We start from the raw sequence: 14,492 nt of genomic DNA, 5'->3' as shown, positions 1-14,492 counted from the left end.
ATACTTTTATACTCCCTAACCAGGTAACAGCCACTCTATAACAAAATAATTTGATAATGAATTGCTTAGACTGTCTCAGGTAAAGCTATAAAAGAACTAAGTTGCAGGATACATTTTCCTCCACCTATTTTATTCCTTACTTCCCAACTTTAAATAGTCCCAGAGTCGAAAAATCTACCACATCATTCAACTGTTCATCAAAACAACAGAACAGAGAAACAGAGAAATATCTGAGCATGTTGGTAGAGTGGTATGTGGTCATGTCATCCTGACCACCTACCTTACCAAGTACCTTGTTCACACTGTAGAGAGGTTTCTTTATAGTTCTGAAAACTGGCAATCTTTCTATTTATGTACTATAGTCTTATAACAAAACTCTGAAACAAGAAGTCCCATGAAAGTATTTATGATTACTTCAAAGCAATTAGATTTATGTGAGCAGTGCCACGAAACACAAGTAAAAGGAAAACAGGCAAAGGTAGGTTTCGCATTTTAACAGTTAGAAAGTAATGTTTCCTAATTTTTAAAGGATTGTCATTGAAATGTGATAAAGGAACATCTATTAAGGAACTTGATATCATAGTCCAAACCTAAGAGATAGAGACACAATAGTACTGATACTATCTAAAATATTATATGCAATATAGTCCACTTCATTTGGGGGCTTATCTTGTTTTAAAATTGATTGAATTGATAGTGCTCTGCTTATTTTTCCCCTTTCATTCTGTTGACAGCAGATAATCAATTTAAAATTCTATTATTAGTACTATCCTTTTTCCTCATCTCTTGCAGAATATTCTATGCATATATTATAAGCACATATTGTATATATTGATTTTCCTTGAAATTTGCATGTTATTTTGGAAGGTTCTATGAAGCCAAAACATAACCACTAACCAGATACAGGAAAGGATTTTTTCAAGAACTGAGCAGTTGTTCTACAGCAGCAATTCCTCAACTATGGTGGTTTCAATATGGTAATGTGTTGAAAGGAGGCATAAGATGCATCATAAATAATTCACTACTATTAATGTTAAAGTTTATGGATGATTCAGCTAAAAAATTAGAACAAATCCAAAGCTATCCTTTATATAGCTGTTCATTCTTACTTTAATTTCCATGGATGTTTTAAGTGGGAGAAAAAGTAGTGGAGTTTAATTGATAAATATTTAATAGTTTAACCCTTTATAAATTATTTTTATTCCTATGGATTGTGATTTTTGAGTTTTTTTCCCTTTTAATTTGATAAAAAATTAGGATAGAATGAAAAAGAATAATAAATTTAGATTTACATTGCATGTGAGGAAGACTGTCAGTATAAACTTCATTACTATAGAAACAGTACTACTATAACTATAGAATAGTAGATGAATTACGACTGCCAAATAGAAGGCAAAGTAATATTTGTTGAATAAATAAGCTGAGCAGGGATCAGGATGGGGAAATTTCAATATGGTACCTTTTACATCATGTCATACACAGTAGTGTTATTATGGATAAATTCGCAAAAAGTCAGTCATGCCTACATTAACTGATTATCAAATTAATTATTTAAAAAGTTATCCAACTCTGTTCTATTCCATTAGTACTAATCATGAATTCATAATAACTAATACTTGTATACTATTTCACATTACACAAACTGCTTTCATGTAAATTATTTCACTTGATTCTCCTAATATCCTAGAGAAGCAGGTGGATAGGGTAGGGATCATTATTTTATTAAAGGTTTTTTTTTTTTTTTTTTACAGTAGTTTTAAGTTTACAACAAAATTGAAAGGAAGGTAAGGAGATTTCCCACAGACCCTCTGTCCCTACACACGTATAGCCTCTTGCATTATTAACATCACTTCTCACCAGAATGGTACATTTCACCAAGGATGAACCTACATTGACACACTATAGTCACCTAAAATCTCTAGCTTACTTTACGGTTCACTCTTGGAATTGTACATTCTTGGGTTTGGAAAGGCAGGGATTAATTACTGGAGCTTTACAAAAGAAAAAACAAAAATTCAGACAGGGTAAGGTACTTAACCAAATCGCAAAATTAGTAAGTGAAAGAGCAGGGATTTGAAACTAGAGCAGGGATTTGAAACTAAGTCTTCTGCTTCTAAATATCATACTCTTACTCTTTTCATTGGGTCTCACTGTAGAGAGGAGAGTCTTGTTTAGAAAGACAGTTTTGACAATATTTTTTATATGTGTACTTAAATTCCTGCCACCTACTGGTCTTTCAGGTTTTGAGAAAGCATCTCATTTTAGATATCTTCTGAGTTTCAGTATAAAGCACTCCCATAAACACTTGTATAAGAGTATTCAAGTATCCTAGTGTAGTTTTGCTACGTGCCTGGAAACATTATTGGCTCCCCCATGCTTAATCCAAACCTCCTTGATATCCATGTATGTCACAGACATGTGAAAGGAACATTTTGTTGAATCTGACAAAAGCAGTTAAAGCAAATCTTACACAAAATCATACCTTTTGTCTTCCACTAGCAATAAGTTAAGGCTACTGACTCCTCAACTGCCAAATTATTATATGCACACAGACGTAAAAATTCACTTTAAAATCTGCTCAGTATTAGGTTAAATTCTAGCATAAGGAGAGGTCGTTCCTCTTTGAAATGTAACAAGATAACTTCAAACTCAGATAAGGAACTGAATCCCCCACTATTGTTTCACACACGTTAAACCTTTGATATAATTTAATAACATATAAGAAATTTAATCTATAACAAGGGTATTTTTAAATGCAAAGAAAATACATAATTATTTTAAAACTTTCAAATGAACAGGAATTGACAATATGTCACGTGAAAATCCCCTATAATCCGATCAAGGTAACTGTGAACAATTTGGTGTATAATCTTACAAAAGTTTCTATGTGTATAACTTTATATTGTATAAATATATACTTTATCAGTCTACAAAAATGGGATCACAAAAATGTTCTGTAACTTTTTTTCCCTTAACACTACATATTGGACATCTTTCTGAGTCAGTACATAAAGATTAATTCCTTGTAGTCTTTGCTCAAATTCACCTTCTCATACAAGTCTTTTCTGACTAGCCTATATTGCATATCTTCCCTTTCCTGTTTTTTCTCACTAGCACTTAACCTTCTAAAATAGGCTGGCAAACATTTCTTGTAAAGGGCCAGATAATAAATATTTTAGGCTTTGTGGGCCTTCAGGTCTCTGTGGCAACTAACTAGTAAACTCTGTTTTTGGAGTGCAAAAGCAGTCAGTGACAGTATGTAAACAAACTGGCATGGCTGAGTTCCAATAAAACTTTATTTATAAAAAGGGAATGCATGCTGGATTTAGTCTGCAGACCATTGTTTGCCAATCCCTGTTCTAAAATACTATTTAATTAACTTATTTTGCTTATAGTCTGTTATGGGTTGAGTTGTGTCCCCGCAAAAGATATGTTGAAGTCCTAACCCCCAGTACCTCAAAATGTGACCCTGTTTGGAAATAAAGCTGTTACAGATGTAATTAGATGTTAAGATGTCATACTGGGGGGCTTCCCTGGTGGCACAGTGGTTAAGAATCCGCCTATCAATGCAGGGGACACAGGTTTCAGCCCTGGTCTGGGAAGATCCCACATGCCGTGGAGCAACTAAGGCTGTGTGCCACAACTGCTGAGCCTGCGCTCCACAACTACTGAGCCCATGAGCCACAACTACTGAAGCCCGCGTGTAGAGCCTGTGCTCCACAACAAGAGAAGCCACCCCAATGAGAAGCCCGTGCACCGCAACGAAGAGTACCCCTGCTCACAACAACTAGAGAAAGCCCGCGCACAGCAACAAAGACCCAATGCAGCCAAAAATAAATAAATAAGTAAGTTTATTTTTTAAAAAAAGAAAAAGATGTCATACTGGAGTAGGATGGGGCCCCTCTACTTTTTGAACATATAGAACACAGTTATGGCAACTGCTTTAGTGTCTTTGATAATTATAATATGTGTCAGCTTTTGGTTAGTTTTGATTAACTGAATTTTCTCTAATACATATATTTTCATGCTTCTTTGCATACCTGGTAATTTTTGATTAAATGTCAGACACTGAATTTTACCTTGTTGCGTGTTGGATACTTCTGTATTCCTATTAAAGATTCTTGAACACAGAATCCTGTCCTGTTCCAGGACAAAGTTAACTTACTTGAAAACAATCTGATCCTCTCAGGTCTTGCTTTTAAAGATAAGTTGGGTGGGATTGGAGCAGTGCTTATTCTGGGACTAATTATTCCCTACTACTGACACAAGACCCTTCTGTGTACTCTATCCAATGTCTCGTGAATCAAGATGGTTTCCAATCTGGCTGGTGAGGACAGGCACAATTCCTAACTAACCCTGTGGAATCATTAAGCACTGTTACCGCTAATCCTTTCATGAGCTTCTTTCTCAGCAGTTTCTTTTTTGTTGTTGTTTTTTTTGTTTGCTTTGTTTTGGCTGTGCCTCATGGCATGTGGGATCTTAGTTCCCTGAACAGGGATCGAACTCACACCTGATGCAATGGAATTGTGGAGTCTCAATCACTAGACTGCCAGGGAAGTCCCGGTAGTTTCTTTATATGCATGCACTCAGCTAAATAACTGAAGGGGACTCTGAAGCTTTCAAGAATTCTCTTGTTTCAAGAGTTTCAAGATTCTCCAGTATTCTCTCCAGTATTCTCCAGTACTCTTCAAAGAGTATCCACTGAGCTTAGCCTAGATTTCCCCAACCTCTGACATGGTTTGGAAACTCTCTCAAGGTAGTACGCTAGTTCAATCATAGGATCTACCTCATTTGTTTCCCATCTCACAAGATCATTGCCTTTCATCATCCAGTGTCCAGTGTCTTGATTATTACTGTTCTATGTATTTTTTCTGTTTTATGGTTGTTTCAGACATGAGGGTAAACCTTATCCTTGTTTCCCCGTTTCGGCCAGAAGTTGCAGAGTCATTTGGATACCAAATCAAACAAGGATTACACAAGAAAACTATTGTCAAACTATTATGAATTGGTGTGAAAAAACCTAAATAAAGCATTTGCAAATTTGTTCTAGCAATGTATTTAAAAGAAAAAAAAAAGCCGTAAATACTAACAAGTATTTTGCCTAAAACTACAAGTATGGTTCAACATGAGAGACGATACCAATATTATCCACTATATTTTCTAATAAAGACAAAAATAACACAATCATTCCACTAGATGCTTGAAAAGCATCTGATAATATTCAACAACTGTTCAGCTACAATTTTAAAATAACAACAAAGTATTAGAAAACTAGACTGAAAGAGACCATCTTTATACTCATGAAGTAGATAAGAGGATGGACTCTGTAATCAGACTGCCTGTATTCAATCCTAGCTCCTCTATTTTTTGTAAAACATCTTAGGCAAGTCATTTAATATCCCTAATTTTCATTTTCCTTATCTGTAAAATAAGGATAACCCCACAACCTACTTTCATAGGACTTCTGTCAAGATTAAATAAGTCAGGGGGGGCTTCCCTGGCGGTGCAGTGGTTGAGAGTCCGCCTGCCGATGCAGGGGACACGGGTTCGAGCCCCGGTCAGGGAAGATCCCACATGCCGCGGAGTGGCTGGGCCTGTTAGCCATGGCCACTGAGCCTGTGGGAAGCAGCCACATAGCACAGGGAGATCAGTTCGGTGCTTTGTGACCACCTAGAGGGGTGGGATAGGGAGGGTGGGAGGGAGACACAAGAGGGAGGAGATATGGGGATATATGTATATGTATAGCTGATTCACTTTGTTATAAAGCAGAAACTAACACACCATTGTAAAGCAATTATACTCCAACAAAGATGTTAAAAAAAAAGGATTAAATAAGTCAGTATACACCTAGTGCAATGTAGTATACATCTGCTGCATACTACATACTCAGTAAATGCTAACAGCTGTTATCAGTGCAGCTCTTGGTGTTGCTGCCACAGTACTTTATCAGAAACCTATAGTAAACATCATATTTAAAGATAAAAATTAGAGGCATTCCTATTAAGGTCAGGATTCAAACAAGATGCTTGATGTCATCACTTATTCAACATTGTTCTAGAAGGCTTAAACAAAAATATAATAAACAAAAAACAAGATACAAAAATGGAAAAAGAAAAACTTGTAGATGATATGAAAACAAAAAGAATCAAATAACAAACTATTAGAACCACTGAGAGTTTAACATAACAGCTGAACAAAAGATCACCAAAAAACCCCTCTCTCAGCAATAACCAGTTAGAAAATGTAATAGAAAAAAATCCTATTGACAATAGCATCAAAAACTAAACTATATCTAGGAAAAACAATTAAATCAGAACAATGCAAATAGTTTATGGAGAAAACTATAAAACTTTACTAAAAAGTTCATTAGTAAGACTTAAATATCATGGAACAAACATATATATATATATAGAGAGAGAGAGAGAGAGAGACAGAGAGAGAGAGAGAGAGAGAGAGAGAGAGAGAGAGAGATACCAGTTCTTCACAAATTTATATATCAATGCAATACAATTTTAATCTAAATTGCAAAGTGGTTTACTTTACAAACCAATTTAAAATTTCACATAAAATATTAGAAAATGGCCAAAAGCCAATTTTCAAAAAGAAAAAACAGAATACTTGATGTACCATCTATTAAGATATACTATCAAGTTATAGTAATTAAAACATGGCATTGGCATAGGAATAGAAAATTAAATCAAGTACAAAACAAAAAGTACAGAAACAGACCCAAGTATATATAAGAATTTAATATCTTATGGAAAAAAAAGCTACTGGTATCACTGGGGAAATAAAGGACTATTTAATAAATAGTATTGCGACAACTGTCTCCACAAGCAAAAAAATAAAAGAGCCCTACTTCATCACAGATACATACACTCCAGACTGATTAAGGACATAAATGTAAAAGTAAAATTGTAGGACTACGAGAAGAAAATACAGAGTATGCTTATGACCTTATAGTTAGAGCAGGTCTTTTACAAATTATCTTTGACTGTTTGAGATTTATGAAAAGGTTTAAAGAGTACTTGGATGACCATCCATGTTCTCACCATAGCTTAAGAAATAAAACATTACAAATAAAGTTTCAGCCAAATAAACAGTTCTTGCCCTTAAGAAGTTCAGTTTAGAGAGATGGAATATGTACAGGGTGCTACAGGAGTAAAAAGAATACCCAATTCAGACAGGGTCCAGGACAGCCCATCATGAAATAAGAGTAAAGGTTTTCTGGACAGAGAGAGTAGCATACACGTGAACTATACACCATGTTTGACTCTATAACTGTAGATTACCAATGGCAAAATCTCAGAGCATGCCAGTCTACAAACCAGAGCTGTGCTGTCTGAAACACTCTGTGTTAGGAGGAGTGCGTAGGGGAACACATACAACAGAACATCCAAACAAAAACATATTGTGCAGAAGACCAGTATGAAATGCATTATTCAGAAGTAATGATAAAACTAATCTACCTTAGAGCAAAGGGTGAAACTGATTAATTTGGATCAAGAGCAAATGAAAATTTGGAGGCTGAATATTCAAATTTTAACAGGGCAACAGATTTATTGTGCTGAAAGGAATGAAGCTCTTGCTATGGATATGTATACATTCAGCTTTAAAACAATAATCTATACTATAGCCACGTTTCAAGAGATGTAGCTTTCTTACTCATGTCAATTGGCTAACACTTCTCATTAAATCTCACTAAGATATACTAGATAGAATAAAAAAGAGATTGTAGCCATTGTGACAATATCACAAGCATTTCTGAAGCATTTCACGTTGTTGACCACCTCTGCTTTCTGAATTTCTCATATCTCTTTGTTTCTATGTAACCATATCATGTGGTTATATTCTTTCCTTTATTTACTTTACTGTCTCCTTCACTGAATTCTCTGCTAGGTTTTATCTTCTGGCTATGAATGTACCCAAAAGTATTTGGCGTCTACTATTCTTTTAAAATACCAACTTCTTCAAAAACGTATGATTTCAACTACTACCTTCACACAAAATAATTTCAAATATTCTGACTGAGATCTTTCTTCTAATTTCAGTTATGTATCATCATCTTGGATATTCTGCCTCTGACTCAAATAAGTTTAACAGGTCTAAAAACAACATACACATATACATACTCATGCCCACATAAATACATAAATGCATGCACTTAAAAAAAAAAATCACAGTGCTTTTTTTCCCCCATCTAAAAACACTCACCCTTCTTGAATTTCCTACCACGATGGGGTCCATCATTGTCTCTTGCCTATCCATTACATTCTAGCTTTTCTCAGTTACAAATCTTATTCAGTCTTCCTTCATGATCCTTCCCACTTGTTTTTTCTTTTCTACCCTCCACCATGACCAACCTAATTTAGGCACTGCTCACCTCAATACTTATAACTGCTTCTAGTCTCTTTTTTCCCTCCAAATCATTCTGAACATTATTATTGATGGATGAAATCTCTCTAAGCATACTTTAAACTTGTCACTCTTTTCCTCAAAAGCTTTTTAAAAAGGGTGAATAATAATGCCAAATACTTCAGCTATTTAAGAACCTAAAAATTTGGTTTCAGTGTGCCTGCCCAATCTATCTTCTTCAATATTTAAGTCTATTCTAAAAAAAACCAAAACCCTCTACTCAGATTTTGCCCTCAAGCTCTAGAGAAAACAGCGAGCAATCTGGTTTCTACTTAGATCATGCTGAAATTATTTTTGTAGTTTCCCAAATGCAAAGCAAATATTTAAGCTCTTCATTTTACCTGACTTCACCATGCCATACACAATTTGGTCTTACCTTTTATCATGCCCTACCAGCTACCCCTACAGACTTTAAGCTCAAGTCACAACAAACTACTAGACTTTCTCTAACACACTTTACTATTTCAGAGTTTGGGATTCTACAAATGCTATTCCTTGGCTCTAGAATGTCTTTCTCCAAACTGTTCTGCACTGTTTATATCTCAGATGAAACATCATCTCTTCTGTGGAATTCCCCCCAACTCCCACAAACATCTTTGCTCCCAATGCACTTGTATACAGTTCCCTAACAGGATTCATAACACTGTATTGTAATTTTTGTTTATATGTCTTGATATCCTGAGAATCTAACATACTCTGAAGCACATAGTGGACAATTAAGAGTGGGTTTTAAAAGACCTTCTGGAATGGCCATATTATTCTAGTTAACTGTCACTCAAGTATACTGTATGAAGAGGTAGTATATTTACCATCCTTAGGAGCTCAGATTCTGAAGCCAGGCTGTCTAGGTATAAATTCTGGATCTACCACTTAATAGCCGTGTGGCACTGGGAGAGTTAATTAAGCTCTCTATGCCTGGGTTTCCTTCTTTATAAAAGGAGAATAGTAAGATCTACTTCATAAGGTTATGAAGATTAAATGAATTAATATAAGCAGAGTGTTCAAAACAGTGACTGACAGGAAATAAGCATTATACATATATTGACTATTATAATTACTATACCTTGATTATTTCTGACCCTTTCCACATATACCTCTATTGAAATGGGCTCCTTTCATTTTTCCCTTTATCCAAATCTTACCCAGGTTTCAAGGCTGACCTCTGTTAAATCCTTTCATCCTTTCAACTCTTAAATGGTTACTCCCTAATTTAAATACCTATAGCATCTTCTGTATCACTCTGCATATAACGAAAACTGCCTTGCATCCTTGTCATTTTTCACAAAATGTCTACCCAATTTCTGTAAACTCTTTGAAGGTCCTAAGGACGACTCATGCATCTTTGTCCATTCCTACAGCAAGTACTAAGTGCTTAGTGTTTGTTATGTAAAATAATAAAGCTCAGTAGAAACTTCAACTCTGATCAAAATGTCTCTGCAATCAAAGAAATGGAGAAGACTGTGAGAACATTCCATGCTTCTCTAAGAGCCAAGCTGCAAATGTATTAGCGTCAGGGAATTCTGACTCCCATTAAAATAAGCTGTTCTGAAATAGCTTCTGGGAGAAAAAAACCCTCCCTACAGAAGAGTTTTGGGGAGTTCTTAAGTTCCCAAACCAAACTGTAGCAGTGGATCCTCTATGAGAAATGTGTTAACATGACACAGTGACTGACTGAGAGCACAGGATTTGCAATTACATAGATCTAGGTTTCACAGGGACCCTGAGCTTCAGTTTCCTTCTCTATAAAGTGGGTATTGTAACACCTACTTCACAGATATATGATAATCGACATCCACCCTAACGTTTAACTGAAATGCAAATTCCCTTGAAAAAATTTTAAATAAACTGAAAACACGGCAATTCGTAAATAACAACACATTTTTCATTACCTAAGAAAATGTATTAAATTAGCTGTGTATTTATAATATTCTAAATTACCTATGAGAAAATTAAACAAGTGTTGTCAATAATATGGAATTGGGATGAAAGAAAAGTTGTACTACAAAATTTATCCTCCCTTTCTGACACTTTCTCCATCCTGTAAATTTTTTCTTCCACTTGTGATTAAAAACAAGTGTTCAAAATTGTCCCCAAAGAGAAATATTTGGAAAGCACTATTTAACTTAATAGCAAGTTGGTTCTAACATTGTAGTATTCCAGCTTACAGTTAAAAAATACTTCCAAATAGGAATTAACATGAATTTAAGAAATTATGATAATGGCGAATAGCTCATACGATGATCTGAGTAATTTCAAATTAAGAGTTGTTCCAACTTGAAGCTGGCAGTCACACAGTCTAAAGGGTTTGTTTACAGCACTGACTAAACCAAACACTCCAATCTTTTAGAATATTCATCCTGGCATTCTAACAAATAATTATTTTAAAGCAGTATAATCGCTGAAATGCCCAATACTACACAAATTAAACCGAAATGGGTTTCCTTCTGAAGAAAAAAAGAAAAGAACAAAAGTGGCAGGTCTTATTTTTAAGCTGTGATATTTTTTTCAGTTTGAAAAAATACTGAAAAACAGAACCTTGCTACTTGGAATCATCTTTAAACTTGGGGGAACGGCTGAGAGAATTTAAAAAGACAGAACTCGGCGCCTTTACGATACAGTGGTATGCGGGGTTCATTAGGGCCAGGCCATGTAAGCGATCAGAAGAAGAAAAGAGACATTAGCTTGGAAATTATATAAGTATGGTGTAACTTTCAGCAACGTTGAAACGTTACCATTTAAGTATGAAAAGATGGCTTTGGGGAAAGAAAATTCACCTCCGAGTTGAAAATGAAGGGTCAAGTGCGGGACTAGCGGAATTTAAGGGGAGATGGAAAGAGAACTGGGGAAAAAGTGGGGATTTGGTAACCAAAAAGGGGTATGGTTCAGAAGGGCGTGTGTGTGTGTGTGTGTGTGTGTGTGTGTGTGTGTGTGTGGTGTTGGAAGTGAGGCTTGTACTTAAATCTACGTGAAAAAGTTGTGGAGATCAAATGCGGAGGTGTGGGAACAGGGAGAGGAAAGAATGTGGGGATTTCCAGGCTGGGATAACAAGTTTGGGGCGCGCGCTGTCGGGGCGCCCCTCTCCCGGAGGAGGGTGGCCCCCTCGAGTGCCAGGTCCCCTGGCCGCCCCGACGCAGCCCTCCCCCTCCCGCTACACGGCCCTTCAACTCAACCACGGCCCCTCCTCACCTAAAGGCCGCGGTGACTCGTTTCTCCGCGTGTCCACAGTGCACGTCGCCCTCGGCGCCAGGCTGGGCCGGGCCCTTCGGCCGGCAGCCGCGGGCCCCAGCTCAGCTGCGTCCGTGCGTTCCCAACGGGGCTCCGCGGGCCTGTAGGTCCTCGCCCCGGCCTCGGGTCACTCCCGGCTCCTTCCCGCAGACGCGGCACGCGGCCCTCCTCCCGCGGCGGGGCGACCCGCCCCCTGACCCCGCCCCGCGGCGCTCCGTAACGCCCCGCCCCCGGACTTGGGATCTGTAAGCTTATTGGCGCCCGCGAGACCCGACGCGCGCCGGCATTGGCTCAGCGGCTGCCCGAAGGCGACGGGGAGGCCCTCCGAGCGGCTGCGATTCCCGTAACGCGGTTCCCGGCGTCCCGGATTCGGGTCGCTGCGTCCGCGTCGTCTCTCCCAGATGAGATCGAAGGATTCTCCCCACCTCCCCTCTGCTGGCGGAAGGAGCAGAATGTTCCATTTTTCCGTGGAATAACGGGGTCGTGAACTGAAGTCCGGGTGCTGCCCGCGCCTGCCGTCCTCCCTTCTTGCCGTGGCCTCTTCGGCCTCCCTTCGAGGCCTTCCCCAGGGTACTCAGAGCCGCGAGGGACAGCCGGGTGTCCTTGGGGACCGGTGAGGCGTGGGAGCTTCTGAGGGAAAGTGAAGGGCTCGGTGGCCATGACTCCACACGAGATTACCGCAGATTGTGGCGGCTTCGGTCCAAGTTTTATGTAAACGAACCTTGCCACGATATATATTTTTAAGTTAGTAAATGAGTTTGGGGGTGATTGATCAATGAACCCCAGAGTTGGTGACATGCCAAGAAACTAGTTTTTCTTGCGGTTTGTACCTCCCAATCTGTGACAAAAATACGGAGTAAAAAGCAATTTCGTTAAAACCCCTTCTTCCCCGCTCGTGGTCCGGAAAATGAACCTTCAGGCTCACTTTGATTCAGCTTTTTTCCGAAGCAAGATGAGAAGCTTAGAAGATAAGCGTGTGTGTGTGTGTGTGTGTGTGTGTGTGTAGAAACACGCCCAAGGCCAGAACCTTTTGTGGAAGAATGGCAGACTATATAGAAGGGCAATAATGGTTTAATGGACCTGAACAAATTATACCCGTAAGTTAACAATTATAAGGTTCATCATTATATTGGGGATTCAGATAGAGTAAAGCACAGACCAAATTATCATCTCTTAGTTGATCAGATAATTTTTAAAAGGCACAGAAAAGTGGGCCTGCTACGTGCCTAGTGCTAAGGGAGTCCCAGGCAAGCTTGGGGTTGGCGCTGCAGGATGTTCCACTCTTGCTGCTCCCTGGCATCCTGTTATCTAACCTGTAGAGAGTGACTGGATTGTATTGTAGCTCTGCCATTTATGGAGGTGTTTAAAACAAACTTATAAAATGTTAAATTGGGGCTTCCCTTGTGGCGCAGTGGTTGAGAGTCCGCCTGCCGATGCAGCGGACACAGGTTCGTACCCCGGTCCGGGAAGATCCCACATGCCGCGGAGCGGCTGGGCCCGTGAGCCATGGTCGCTGAGCCTGTGCGTCCGGAGCCTGTGCTCCACAACGGGAGAGGCCGCAACAGTGAGAGGCCCGCGTACCGCAAAAAAAAAAAAAAAGTTAAATTGAGGAGGAGATAAATTAGGAGTTTGGGATTAACATATACACACTACTACCTGTATATACAATAGATAACCAACAAAGACCTACTGTATAGCACAGGGAACTATACTCAGTATTTTGTAATAACCTATAAATGAAAATATCTGAAATACATATAGCTGAATCACTTTGCTGTACACCTGAAACTAACACAACATTGTAAATCAACTATACTTTGAAAAATAAAAATAAAAAAGTTGTTAAATTAAAAGTTTTATTTAGATCTATTGGACATTTATTTAGGGCCAATGTGTAGAGGTTAAATGTACCTTCTGTTTCCAAATTGCCTGGGTTTGAATCCTGGTACTGCTACTTTCCATGTCTATGATCTTGGGCAGGTCTTCTCAGATTTTTCATCAACCAAATGAGAATAATGGTACCAACCTAAAAGGATTGCTTCGAGGGTTAAATGAATTAAAATACATGAAGTGCTTGGCACATAGTAGGTGCTCAATAAATGTCAGCTGTTACCATTATTGAATGTGCTTTCTTGACCTTTTTGTATTGCAGTGTATATTGAAAATGATGATTCTTCTCTGGCATAGGGAGAAGATAGAGGGGAACAATATCTCACAGCACACTAGCCTGCCTTGTGCACTGGCCAGGAAAGCAAAGGACTGAGTTAGTTCTTTCGTGGATATCTTTGCATTGGCTAACACTAACCCATAAGAAACTCACATTTTGTGGAGAATGGTTAAAGTCCTAGGTTAAAACAAAGAAACAAGGGCTTCGCTGGTGGTGCAGTGGTTAAGAATCTGCGTGCCAGTGCAGGGGACATGAGTTCAAGCCCTGGTCCGGGAAGATCCCACATGCCGTGGAACAACAAAGCCCGTGCGCCACAACTACTGAGCCTGTGCTCTAGAGCCTACAAGCCACAACTACTGAGCATACCTGCCACAACTACTGAAGCCTGCGCACCTAGAGCCTGTGCTCTGCAACAAGAGAAGCCACCCAGTGAGAAGTCCGCACACCACAATGAAGAGTAGCCCCTGCTCGCTGCAACTAGAGAAAGGCTGCGCGCAGCAACGAAGACCCAATGCAGCCAAAAATAAATAAATAAATTTATAAAAAAAACAATGAATCAATATTGGAGAAAGATTTTTCAGGACAGCAAGAGCCCATCTCTCCTTGGCTGGAATTAGATGACTCTCCAGATACCTCTGTAGGGTACTGGTCCTGAAACAACCACTTTCAGGATAAGGATTTGTCA

The 14,492-nt window shown here is 38.6% G+C and overlaps 1 protein-coding gene across 1 annotated transcript in view; it reads right to left on the bottom strand.

Moving 5' to 3' along the window:
• IL6ST (interleukin 6 cytokine family signal transducer) overlaps positions 1 to 11,772 on the bottom strand; it is a 48,517-nt gene extending 36,745 nt beyond the window's left edge. Inside the window, exon 1 of the mRNA XM_024765354.1 lies at positions 11,602 to 11,772. The gene's annotated coding sequence lies outside the window, so the exon portion shown is untranslated. The remainder of the gene's footprint in view (positions 1 to 11,601) is intronic.
• Between the last annotated feature and the right edge of the window lie 2,720 nt (positions 11,773 to 14,492).

This window comes from Neophocaena asiaeorientalis, unplaced genomic scaffold (assembly GCF_003031525.2).
Source record: "Neophocaena asiaeorientalis asiaeorientalis breed wild unplaced genomic scaffold, Neophocaena_asiaeorientalis_V1.1 scaffold198, whole genome shotgun sequence".
NCBI lineage: Eukaryota > Metazoa > Chordata > Mammalia > Artiodactyla > Phocoenidae > Neophocaena > Neophocaena asiaeorientalis.
This window is presented reverse-complemented; position numbering and strand designations above follow the sequence as displayed.